General features: G+C 36.5%; 1 long non-coding RNA gene across 2 annotated transcripts; it reads right to left on the bottom strand.

Moving 5' to 3' along the window:
- Positions 1 to 9,752: 9,752 nt before the first annotated feature.
- Positions 9,753 to 12,237, bottom strand: LOC113564610. Of its 2 annotated transcripts, none has more exons than XR_003408130.1 (2): positions 12,161 to 12,237; positions 9,753 to 9,897 (listed from the first exon to the last, which is right to left on the bottom strand). It is a non-coding gene; the product is annotated as an uncharacterized LOC113564610 (long non-coding RNA). The 2 variants fall into 2 exon arrangements; XR_003408129.1 differs by lacking the exon at positions 9,753 to 9,897 and adding an exon at positions 11,641 to 12,074 and having other exon boundaries at positions 12,161 to 12,198.
- Between the last annotated feature and the right edge of the window lie 1,234 nt (positions 12,238 to 13,471).

The raw sequence follows: 13,471 nt of genomic DNA, 5'->3' as shown, positions 1-13,471 counted from the left end.
ATATTTTTTCGTTTATCCAAAGACTAATTCATATGGACAATAGTTATGTGCCATAAAAGGGGTAGTATTGAAGCAGTATAGAAAATATTAAAGTCATACTTCCCAATTAGTTTTATCATCCGATCATTTAAAGTCCTATGACTTCATTGAACTACACCAACCGTCTGGTGGTGGTGGATGTTATATTTTACTATTTGCACAAGTCCGTTATTAATGAACGTCGTCATTGGAACTTTAGCGACAAATTTGACATATTTTTCCAATTATCTCTTTAAACTTTTGAATAACTGTATGCCCTCCTTGTATGAGAGCATTATGAAATGTTGACAATATAGCGTCTTTTTCATTATTTATACAGATCACCATGTTGAGTAGCGCTTATCTCGATGTTTTCAATACATTATTGCCGATATTCTTAAAATCATATTTCCATATTTTTTTTCCACGGTGCCATTTTAACTTTAACTTTAAAAATTTCAAAAGTGTGGGTTGGCAGCTTTTGGTGGTTTTTGGGCGTAGCAACACCATTTAACAATCTTGCTATATCTCTCGAATCTTCGTGCTTAATCTCAACGTATCAAATGACGTATGCATTTATGTCCCAAAACTGTAACTTCATGTATAAATTTAAGGATCTAATTTTAGGTTACAATTCCTACATATCTTAAGTTAAGTTATCTGTTAAGTTTGCATTTATGTTTCAAAACTGTAACTTCATGTTTAAAAATTAACAAATTTCAGGATGTAACTTCAGGTTACAATTCCTACATATCTTAAGTTAAGTTATCTGTTAAGTTTTAAAGCATATGTTTTTCGGAACAACCAATGCCTATTAGATCATACATATATTATAATGAAGTGCTTGAGAAGGCTCAAGTCCAGGGAAGTCATTCTATGGAAAGAATTTGGTACTATTTTTTAGCCAAATGGGATTTGTCTGAATCAAACTAAGCCATTGCTTGTTGAAAAAGACGTTATAATATTATATTATAATGAGTCATACTCAACAATATTATATATCTTTATCTTTTTTAAGTTATATTTGACGAAATCCTGCATTAAATTAAGATATAAAATATGTTAAGCTTGAGGAGATCTTAAATAACTAAAATATCAATTCTAGGAAATTTATCTTACAACATTTTTTTTTTATTAATTTGACAATATTCAATTACTAATCGCCTTTTTCTTGTTGTCTGATTCTAGGAGTTATTTTTTTGGTACTAATAAAAGTGGGCTCTATGAGCTGATATGGAGGGTTAAGCTATTTTAAGGTAAACTACTTTTAAGGGTTGATCATTTATACATTTAAATAAATTTAAATTTAAATATATGAGTTAACTGCCGCCCAACGTTAAAAAGGGCTTGTGCGCGGTACTAAAGTCAAGTTAAGCAACGCGAAGTACGCGCAACCTGTAAGTGCACCCGATTGGCTGCCCTGGTTATTGTGATCACGTTCGAAAAAAGTTTTTCATCATATCCGTAGTGAAATGAGAAACCGAAAAAAAATCACATAAGTGGATCCATTTGGCTGCCAAGGATTAAAACGAACTGCCGCTGATAAACGCACCCAATTGGTTGCTCCAGCGAAACAATCAAGTCCAAGAAGCAAGCGAACTCGGTCTGCAGACGTTGGTCGCAGACAATTGGTTCGGTGGTGCTGGAAGAGGAACCCCAGTAGATCAGCGGAAAGGAAGACTACCTGCCAGCCAGTCCAGGATGTATTTTATAATGTAAGTTGTATTAAGTGAAAGTAAAACAAATCGAAAGAAATAGATAATCAAATTAAACAATAGAAATCCTAAAACAAAAGGAATAAACTTTAAAATAAAAATAAGAAAAAAAACAATTCTAAGTAATTAAAATCAAGCATTTTTAGAAATATTGAAATTTAAGTAAAAAGTTAAAATAAATTCAAATATCGTTCTTTAATATTAATTTAAATAAAGATATCTAAGAAAACTAAAATAAAAATAATATAAAAGAAATAATTGTTAAACTCAATCCTTTTTAGGAAAACAACTTCTTATAAAATCAAAATTTTTTCATTAATTAAAAACAATTAACAGAAATTGCAAATAATAAATTTTTCTGAAAGAACTTATAAAAATCATTATCATACTGCAAAGCAATTAAAACCTACAATATCATTATTTTTTCATGTTTGCCAATTCCGCTCACTTATTTTTGCTACTGCCGAACTAAAATTTAAAAAGAAAAAAAGGCTAATCCAAATAACCTTGTAAGATCCCCCATTTTAAACGCATCTGCAAACCAGCAGTAGAATCAAGTCCTTCCCATCAATATGGTCTGCAGGATGAAATACGGGTAATGGTACAGAGAATGATAGAGGATAGGTTAAACCCAGGGGTCCCTCAATTAGTGGACCAACCAGTAAACATCGAGGGGAATAACATAAACGAACTGGACAGAATTCCAGATGTAGTAAAGTGCCTTAGGGAATTTTCAGGACAAGCAGGGGAATTCAGTTCTTGGAAAAAAAAGGGTAGAAAGAATCTTGCAAATTTATTCAACAACAGCCGGCTCACCTAGGTACTATGGGATTCTTAACGTCAAATCATATCAAACCACCCTTAAACTGGACGGCTATCTCGAAATGCTTGACGACTCATTACGCTGGCAAACGAGATATCACTACACTCGAGTACCAAATGACGTCTCTAAAACAGGGCAACCAGACGGTATCAGAATTTTCTCAACGCGTCTATACTCACGTTTCGCTAATTTCGAATAAAATTACCATTATGGACATGAGCAGAGATTCAATGGATCTTTTTGCTAAGTCTTATCGAGACAAGGCCTTTGATACCTTTGTTAGAGGTCTCAACGGCGACTTACCAAGACTATTGGGATCCAGAGAACCAGAAGACTTACCATCGGCTCTCCAGTTATGTGAGAAGTTAGAAAATCAAAAGTTCAGAATCAATTACGCCAATAATAATCAGGCCAATTCGAGAAAATTCAACGGTCCTCCAGGACCAGCACCACCCTTGCCAAAAAGAAACATACAACCAAACTCTCAAACATCTAGGCAACACTTCTTTCCCCAATTGGCCTATATGCCACAAACTCCTCGATGGGCTTATAACCCACCACAGCAACAACAGCAATATTACAGAAGTAGTAACCAACCACAGGGAAACTATTTTTTGGCACCCCATCTACGCCTATCGACTCCAAAGCCGACTTTGGACTTCGACTTCTCTTGCCAGCAGTCGTTTGAGTCGTTTGAGGCGCTGATAGGAAATGACACAATAAGAGAAATAGGAATACACATATTTTCAAGACAAGGATTCATAATGATAGCAAACAAACTAAAAATTAAATTAAATCAACAACCCTCACGAGAAGTAAATCTCCGACTAGAACACGCCAATAACACTCAAAAACAAATTATGAAAAAGATCTGCTCAAAATTCCCAAAACTGTTCAGTGACCCAAACGAAAAATTAACGTTTTCAAAAAAAGTGGTAGCAACGATTAGAAGTACTAACACCGACCGTATCTATTCAAGGCACTATCCTTATCCAGAGCACTCAGGAAAGAAATAGGGAAACAAATACAGGAGCTACTCGAAAATGAAGTCATAAGACTATCAAGATCGCCCTACAACTCTCCGATATGGATCGTACCTAATAAGGTGCATCGGGCCAAAAAAAAATTTAGAATGGTGATTGATTATAGGAAGTTGAATATGGCCACCATTCCCGATAGGTACCCGATGCCAGACATTAATTTTGTCCTTGCACAGGTAGGAAAAAACAGGTTATTTTCCGTTATAGATTCAAAAAGCGGTTTCCATCAGATTCCCCTAAGAAAATATGACATAGAGAAAACTGCTTTTTCAGTGAATCAGGGTAAATATGAGTTAACGAGATTATCATTTGGGCTCAAAAACGCCCCCTCTATATTTCAAAGGGCACTAGACGATATACTTGGAGACAACGTCGATGTAAGATGCTTCGTCTATATAGACGACATCATCATATTTAGCAAAACAGAAGAACATCATGCAAGCGACATTAGTAAAATTTTCCGAACTTTAGAAGAGGCAAATATGAGGGTTCAGTTGGACAAGTGCGAATTTTTCAAAAAAGAGGTAGAATTCCTGGGATTTTTGATAGCAGACGGTGAAATTAAAACAAATCCTGAAAAAGTAAGAGCTATCGCAGAACTCCCTATTCCCAAGACACTTAAAGAACTTCGATCCTTTCTGGGACTTTCAGGGTTTTATCGGCGTTTCATAAAAGACTACGCAAAACTGGCTTAGCCCCTTTCAGCCCTTTTAAGAGGGGAGGAGGGCCGAGGCCGAATCTCCAAGACTGCCTCAAGCAAAACTCTAATAAGTATCGATGAGAATACAATGGACGCTTTTATGAAGCTAAAGAAAAATCTAGCATCTGAGGAAGTTATGTTAATTCACCCTGACTTTAAAAAGGAATTCCAACTGACAACGGACGCCTCAGACTATGCAATAGGAGCAGTATTGTCCCAAGAAGACAGACCTATAATCTTTATTTCAAGAACTCTGAGTAGTGGACTCAAGAACTCCGAGGAGCACTACGCTCCAAACAAAAAAAAAATGCTTGCAATCATATGGGCGGTACAGACACTTCGCAATTACCTTTACGGTTTCAGTAAAGTAAAGATTTTCACAGACCACGAATCACTCACGTATGCCACAAGTCCCAAAAGTAGGAATGAACAAATAAAGCGCTGGAAAGCAATCCTTGAAGAATATGATCATGAACTTTTACACAAGCAAGGAAAATCAAACGTAGTAGCAGACGCATTAAGTAGACCACCCATTCAAACAAACGATGAAATTAACACCCTCACCGCAACAGTCTACAGTAGTAACAGCTCACCAGAAAGACTAATTCCTATGGCTACGAGGCCACTAAACATCTTTAAGAATCAAATAATACAGAAAATAGGAAACCAGGCCTCTTATAATTTGAAATAATTTTTCCAAGGTATCATAGACCATACAGGAACCCTCATTCGATGTGGAAAAACTTGTTGAAATCTTAAAAAAAAACGATTAAACCTTTTGTTATAAATGGACTTCACTCGAACGAACGCACTTTAGGCCTCCTACAGGAAATATACCGGCAGAATTTTAGTAAATTCAGGGCGTATTTTCATCAAAAATAGTAACTGACGTGACGGACGAAACGGATCAGGAAAATAGAATGATAAACGAACACAAAAGAGCTCATCGTAGCGCAAAAGAAAATAAACAGCAAATATTATAAAACTTTTATTTTTTTTTTATAAAACCCGAAATACAGAGAACACCTATACCCCAATATCCGGGTCATATATATTGTCCACATCGACCTGTACTTGACCTGTAAACAAGTTGTCCTAACCGCGATTGATAAATTTTCTAAATACGCGCAAGCGAAAATCATAAAATCTAGGGCGACCCAACATGTAAAACAACCTCTAGAGGAAGTACTAAGGAATTTTGGTATACCAAAAATCGTGGTAATGGATAACGAAAAATCGCTTAGTTCAGGTCCAATAATGAGAATGATGCAGGGGAAGTATAATATAGAAGTGTTCAAAACTCCACCCTGCCATAGCGCGGCAAACGGACAAATCGAATGTTTCCATTCAACCCTAACTAAAATCATGAGATATCAAAAGGCAGAAAAACTCCATAACTTCAAAAGAGATCTTATAGGCAGATCTAAAACTAAATACAACTACTCTATTCACTCTACTACTAACAGAAAACCGGTCGATCTATTTTTTGGTAGGAAGGTAGCAAATGATCCTAACCTGCAACAAGCAGAAAGGCAAGAAACCATTGAAAACATAATAAATAAACAGGAGAAAGATTTAGAATTCCACAACGAAACAAAAGACTTTGTAAAAACCTATAAGGACGGTGACGAAATTTACGTAAGGAACAACATAAGATTGGGAGCAAAGCTGTCATCTAGATACAAAAAGGAAATAGTAAAGAGGACAGGAATACAACTGTTTTGACAGAAACAGGAAGAGTTATTTACAAAGGACTAATACGAAACTGAAACTTCATTTACAGGTTCTTACTGGCTGCTTGCACAGCTGAAGTACAAATAATTGACTACACCAATTCCGAAATAGTAACGCTGACAACTGGACTAGCAAAAGTACAGACAGGAACTTTTCGATTAATTCATGTGATTGAAAAAATCAACGCCACATCAAAAATCAAACTAAAATCATATGACCCAATACTACCGTTTATCATGGAGGAAGTTAAGAAATCTCAAACATTAATCGACAATCTAAGAGTTAAGAATAAGAAGAAAAGGCACATCGAAATGTTTGGTAGCGCATGGAAATGGTTAGCCGGATCTCCAGACAGCAGGGATTTCGATATAATACAGGAGAAGATTAACGGAGTATTGACAAACAATAATAACCAAGTCATTTTAAACATAGCCATAATATAAAAGATAAATAACATTACTCAGGTTACCAATAGCATTACCAACAGTCTTAAATATGAGGGAAATGCAAAAAAAGACATAAGCACCACCATTATATTCCAGACCCAAATGCTAAAGGAAGAAATGCTGAATCTCAACCATGTAGTACAATGGGCAAAAGCCGAAATAACCAGTCCTCTGATATTAGGCGAGGAAGAAACTAGACAGATAAAGAAGGTACTAGAAACAGATCAAATGCCATATGTCAATTTCGAAGAAGCACTGCATATAGCGGAGATAGGTATAGCAATGGTCCAATGTTAATATACCTCATAAAAATTCCTATAACAAATTCCGATCTTTGCAGCGAGATATTAATTAAGCCACTTAGAATCGAACAATATGTCAATAAAATAGAAAGCGAAAATATAATTAAATGTAAGGAAAAACTTTACTTTTTCATAGAAGTATAAGAAACAAAAGCAATTCGCCCTGCCTACCAAACTTACTAAAAGGGAAACCTGCCAACTGCACCAAAACAAAAAACCAACACGTCCTACAGGTGGAAGAGTTAAGTTAGACTACCAGGGCCCACCCTGCTGAACAGCTTCACGGGCACAATAAATATTGACGGGACGACCACCAACCTCAAAGGTACGTTCCTCGTAACCTACAACAATTCCACCATAGAAGCAAAGGGTCAAAAATTCAAAGCAAAAGATGCCGTCTACGCCAAGCCAATGCCAGCAATCTTGCAAACTGAAGTGGCCATCACCCAAGTCGAAGAGAAATTATCATTGGAGCTGATGAAAGAATTAAATGCGAAAAACATCAAGACGATAAGTTTAGTGAAGACGACATCACACCTGGTCGACATATCTTTTGGAGGCGTTATTACCATCATTATCATCTTGGCCCTAATCCAAATGACGATCAAGACGAGGGGAGAGATCAACATTGCCGAACGAACAGGGACGATCGTTTTTGTAGGTGGAAGAGTTAACACCACAAATGTTTTGATAAGAACATTTGGAGCTGCACGCGTATCCGCTTGCGAAACACTCGTGGGATCGCACGAGCGTCCGGTTGCGGAACATACGTTGCACCTGCACAACATAAATGTGCAGACGTAGCGTCTGCCCAATTTCCGTGAGCAGAGCAGCATCGACGTCAGCAGCATAGGTGGGCAGGCGAAGTTCGGTAGGGACAAATTTGTCAAACTGAAACTAGTTCTGTTTGAACTAACTTAACTTAACTCTATATGAGTTAACTTATACAGTGATTATAAAAAATACCGGAAAAGGGGTAGCCTTTTTCAATATTAATGTAATGGTATGTAAATTATTATTAATATGCGAATGATATAAATCATAATAAACTGGAGGATTATCTTTCTAGACCCGTTTAACATGCTTTCAATAGGGGCCTCTGTGAGGTGTTCAATAAATACAGATTTCAAATCATTATGATCAAAAATTGTTTGATTGACAAATTTTTTCGAGCAAGCCACATAATCGTAGCTCAATTTCGTGTTCCTCCTCTAACAGCAAGCCTCAGCAAACTTGTAGTTTTTGCAATGCAGCAGATCATTTACTGAATAACTGTTAGAGCGCTTGGAATGTATTGCATAGGTTCGAGTTTGTTTATTCTGCCTTCTTATGTATTGTCTGCGAAAAGGCCATACTGTTTCAAAATGCTCACCACATTCTTCCACATAGATACACAATGCCTGAGAACAGCTCAGCTCTCTATTCGGTGTTCAAAAAGGTTGAGATTTTCATTACCTAGAGCTGCCGACGTAATTGTATCCGATTTTTACGTCGATGTAAGTGCTGTATGCGTAAAGGAGTTAAAGACAATCAATCTGAAGTGTCGCAAGTTCTTCAAAAAGCAGGTTTTTAATTGATAAAGGGGGTTTCAAACTTACCGGAGCTCACTGCATCTGAGAGCACTTTTAAGTCGATACCGATCTCTGATCGCTCTGATGAGCGTTAGGAATGTCGGGGTTGCCTAGCGAATATGCCTTCACGTTCATAATTAATAGTTCTGTCAAAAACGGAACATACGATAGTATGTATCAGTGACATCGAAGCTGTTTGACCCCCTCGGTTTGACCCCTATCGGTCCCATTCTGATCAAAGGAAAGATCCTATTGCAGGAACTTTGGCTTCAAAAGTTAGATTGGGATGAGTCAATTCTAATACATTTGGAAACAGTTTTGAATATGCTAAAAAGCATTATGTCTCAACTGGATATATATTCCTCGGTTCGTGCATACCGACCCGATGTCACCGGTACAGTTACATCCCGTTGCTGACGCAGGGAGCAAGGAAGACTGCGGTCATCGAGGGATTCTCGTCACACCGCAAACTGCTTAGAGTGTTTGCTTATATTTTCCTCTTTATAAGAAAATCCAATAACCAGAGTATAGTTTTCTATGAAACTCTGTCATCGACTGAATATAATTAAGTTTTCATAACATTATCGAAATAGTAAAAAGCACGAGTATCAAAGAGAAATTGAAAGAGTTCGCATGGGCTCCAAGGTTGGCCCAAGTCTCCAGAGTTGAAACCCATTCATTCATGCGGACACGGGAAGCTTGTGCAACTTTTCGTTGTTGTGAGCTGGAGGCGACTAGCTAACGCTCCTATATCATACGATGCCAACTATCCTTGCTGATGACAAAACGCTCTCAATTTGTGCACAGCTAGTCCGACAACTGCACCATTCAGCTTTTGTATCGTCCCTCGAGCACTTATGAGCATCGTACGACAACGTAAATGCTCAGAAACTCTGCAGTCAGACAGTTCGTGTAATGTGTGCGCAGCTTTAAAAGCAAGGCTCGACGAATGACTCAAATTATGGGAAATCTACCCGCAGAAATTCCCTTCCTAATCTCTGCCCATTTGCGATACGTGACATTCATTTTTGTAGCCCTGTCTACATGACATTGAATTTTTGCGTTCTTCACTTAGATTTAAGTACTGATTCGACTACTCCTACACCTTCGAGCGGTGGGCTCTCCTCAACGCTGAAGAGTTGCGGCAAAGACATTAGACTAACAAGATGCCTAACGCCATACTATCTTTTTCACACGATTTTTTTGTGCTGGTTCTAGAACTAATTCCAAACTCACAAACGGTTATATTAGGCCGATTAGTTATAAGCGTCACAGGGCTAAAATTTGTAAGAATCAAGTGAATTGACTTAGTGCATAATCAAAGGATTATTATTCACAATTACCTTTGAAAAATTAAAATATTTTTTTTTAAATTAATTTCGTGTACTATTAAACACTTCAGATACATGTTAAAATCTTTTATTGTAGATTCTAATCATCTGCGCGCCAATTAATGTAATTCAGTCCCGTGCAGCAGTCCTTGATCCTGGTGTGGCTTTGCGTGGATGGAACTGATGATTTAAGTGAGCTCCTGTTTCCAGTCTTGGACTAGACAACAATAAAATATAGATAGTTACGACAATTGCCGAAATAATATATTTATTTATGCGACTTATTGATCAATTCATTCAAAACTAAATATAAAGCCACCGGCAAGCCGAGGCATATAATATAAAGCTATAATATTTCGGTCAGCAAGCCCACTTGGCATACGCGATAATGCTGACTTTACATCATGTTCCATTTGGTGATAATTCACTCAGAGAGCTGATCTGGGTTTTTATAACTGCAATTCTCGGCCAATGCTTTCTGAATCTTCTTTTCCTAAATGGTTAAGTGCGAGAGAGCAATATGTGGCACACTTTCAAATTACACTAGAAGGGCCGCACTAGCGGGACGGGTAAGTGCAATACTTAAATTGCCTGAAGTATGCACATGCCAGGTCGTACTGTACCCTAAGTCTAGTAGGCTTTGCATGTGATGGGTGAGAACCCTAAATTAACAAAAGAGAACGCTGTAGTCGATTTTTTTGATTATAGCGTTCTCCCTTGTTTCTTGTCAAATTGTATCGATGTCGTATCGACAAATTGTAAAAGACTATCGCACCTTCAATAACAAAAGTTGTGATATAAACTTATACTATTTATTGGGCACTCTTCAATGGGAAATGGTCGGGTGGACATTTTAAATATATTTTATCCTTCTCGAGTGAGGGTAGACTCCTTGCGATTAGCACTCCCTTTGCTGCTTGTCTTAGAAACTTAATATCAGGAAAACTAAAAAAGCTTATCAAATAATTTTTTTTCCCTTAAAAGAATATATAATTTCACACGAAAATAAAATTTTAAATTAATGTAAGCAAACATAACATTCAAAATTCACTATTATTTTTGCGACAGCCGATTAGCCCAGTTACTTGAAAACTTAAAATAACAAAATAAAAGGGGTTCAAACTTTATTCAAATTGTTTTTTAGTTTTTTGAAAACAAATTAATAATGTGTTGAGCCTCCAAGCTTAAGTATGACTTCGTACATCCGCTGAGGTAAGGAGTCATATAATTTTTTTTATAATTGATTGAAACAGCCTCCCAGGACCTTTTTATTCCTTTAATGAGTTGAATACTGCCTGCCGGACTCGTACACCTTTCGTGCCAGCCATCCCCAAACATTTTCTATAATGTTTAGGTCGGGAGAGTATGGCGGCCAAGTCAGTAATTCCACGTTTTGACCATCAATCCAGGACTTTAAAATCCTGGCTGTGTGGATAAGTGCGTTGTCCTGCTGGAACTTCCATTTCAAGGGTCCAAAAATATCCTTGATTGCTGGGAAAGCCGTTTTCAGTACACCTTTGTACGCAATGGCATTTATACGGCTGGTAAGAAACTGCAGTTCTATAGTGCCAAGGTATGTTATAGCTACCCCCCTATAGACACCACCTGCTCTTCCTTTCTGAGATCAGGTCCGTCAGGACCCTTTTTTTTATCTGAAAAGACTACATGCTCCCACTCCTTAGTCCAGGTCATATTTGATCGACAGAAATTGAGTCGTTGCATCTTTCTAAGTTGGTTTAGAGGTGATTTTTTTTTTTAATTTTAAATGCTTTATATGTTCAGCATTCAAAATAACTCCTTGCACAGTCCGAACGCACGCTCTAACACCAGTTTTTTCCTGAGTCGTGGGAATTAGATGCGTGTCGTAGTGTGATTCGCCTGTCAGATGGTGTTATTACTGATGATGGCCGACATTTAATGTTTTTCCCATATGTATCCTCATTGCTTAAGTATGCGGTAATAACTTTACGACTGCGCTTTATTATTATTATTTATTATTATTATTTTTTAATATTTGAAGAATAGACAGCCCGCACTCCCTGTAAGCCTTTATTTTGCAGATTTCAGACTTGTCCAACGGTTTTCCTTTGCCCATTACTACTTTATTTTATTGATAATTAGTCCCAATAAATAAATAATAAACCCAATCACGGCAGCTTACACGAAAAAAGTCACATGAAAGCGAAAATGTGCTAATCGGCTGTATGCATTTTTGTCGCACTTCAAAGAAAAAAGCAAAGCAAAATAACGGTACACTTTCAGAGCTCACAATTATACTTAGAATGAACGAAAATGATACAGAATAATGGGAAAAATAGAATATGCATGAAACATATTCGAGTAGGGAGTTATTTTCCGGTTAAAACGTTTCAACTTCGCAGTTGGCGATCGAGACTAAAAGCAAGAAAATGGATGACAAGCGAACACAAATACGACCAAATGGCCGCCTTGCCTTTATTTATGTTTAAGCCTTTGTTTACCTTTTAGCCTTGCTGAATGCAGATGATTTAGTGTTGGGAGATGTCGTTATTTATCGATTTAATGTTTGGGGTAGTCTGCAATGGAATAATAAGACTAAGCTAACTGCACTGCCAAAGATAAAAAAGATAATTATGCTGAAAAAATAAAAGCTGAAAACGATATGAAATAACTTGCTTGCCCTACTTATAGAGTCCGTCTGCCTGTTTCTTCGCCGTCCGTCTGAATGAATGTCGAAACAGCGTATTGCAGATTCCAATATCGTCTGCACAATTTTTGTATATGATGTAGTCTGTCTGGTGGTACCATTCAAAAATTCGGAAATTTTGGTATGTTATTTTTCTTAGGTTCCGACTCGAAGTGTAATTAAATCATTAAACAGTTCGTTAAAATAATACAAGCAAAAAATTCAACATAGTGTCCAACCTCTAAAACTATACTCTTCTTGTTAGGAACAACTTCACTGTTGTTAAAACATTCGATTTGTGCCCGCTACATGACTCTATTTTTGCTTTCAGATATTTTGCAATGATTTAACTAAGTAAAGGGTACCACTTACAAACGACAGTTTCATATCGATATCGCTTTAACAACTGACTAAGTGTTTCCACTAAAACAATTGCGATTCGCAAGCTGAAGACGTTTTGTTTAAAAAATATACAGTTTTTGTCTTTTTTATTGAAAAATAAACATTTAAAAAATAACAACAACTGTATAATTATAGTCGTAATCTAAACATCAAGGCACTTCAATCACTTATTTCATACTATAAAATAAGATGCAAAGCATCTACTTATAGTGGATACTTATACTTATCAAAATTGGTATCAAATTTTCTCCATTCGAGTCAAAAAGACTCATGCCGCTGATTTGTCAAAGAGGAGGATGGAGAAATTAAATATTATATATTCTATTTTATCTATTTTTATTGTTGATATGGATGTTTTGAACTTTAAGCGTATTGACATGAGAAAGTTATTTTGGGATCATCAAAAAGCAATCGGCTACTCATTGGCTCTGAATATCTGAATTATTCTAAGCACTATTCTAAATAGATATGAAAAGTGTGAAACGATTATTTAGTGCTTTTAAATATTTATTCCTATTTTGTTATTATTAATATTTATGAAACAATTTAATTATTTGACCACATTACAATTTTTTTTCGTAAGATTTTATGTAAAAAATTTTGTAAGTTAAAAGTGAATAAGAACAATTCTGGATCGGTTTAGTTATACTGTGTAGCTGTTACATCAGTAACACTCAGATATAAAACAAATATCTGTATTGTTATTCATAGCTGTCCCGCTCTT

The sequence above is a fragment of the Drosophila erecta genome, unplaced genomic scaffold, assembly GCF_003286155.1.
Source record: "Drosophila erecta strain 14021-0224.00,06,07 unplaced genomic scaffold, DereRS2 tig00000246-arrow-arrow-pilon, whole genome shotgun sequence".
NCBI lineage: Eukaryota > Metazoa > Arthropoda > Insecta > Diptera > Drosophilidae > Drosophila > Drosophila erecta.
Note: the sequence above shows the minus strand (reverse complement) of the source record. Positions and strands in the feature narration are given on the sequence as shown.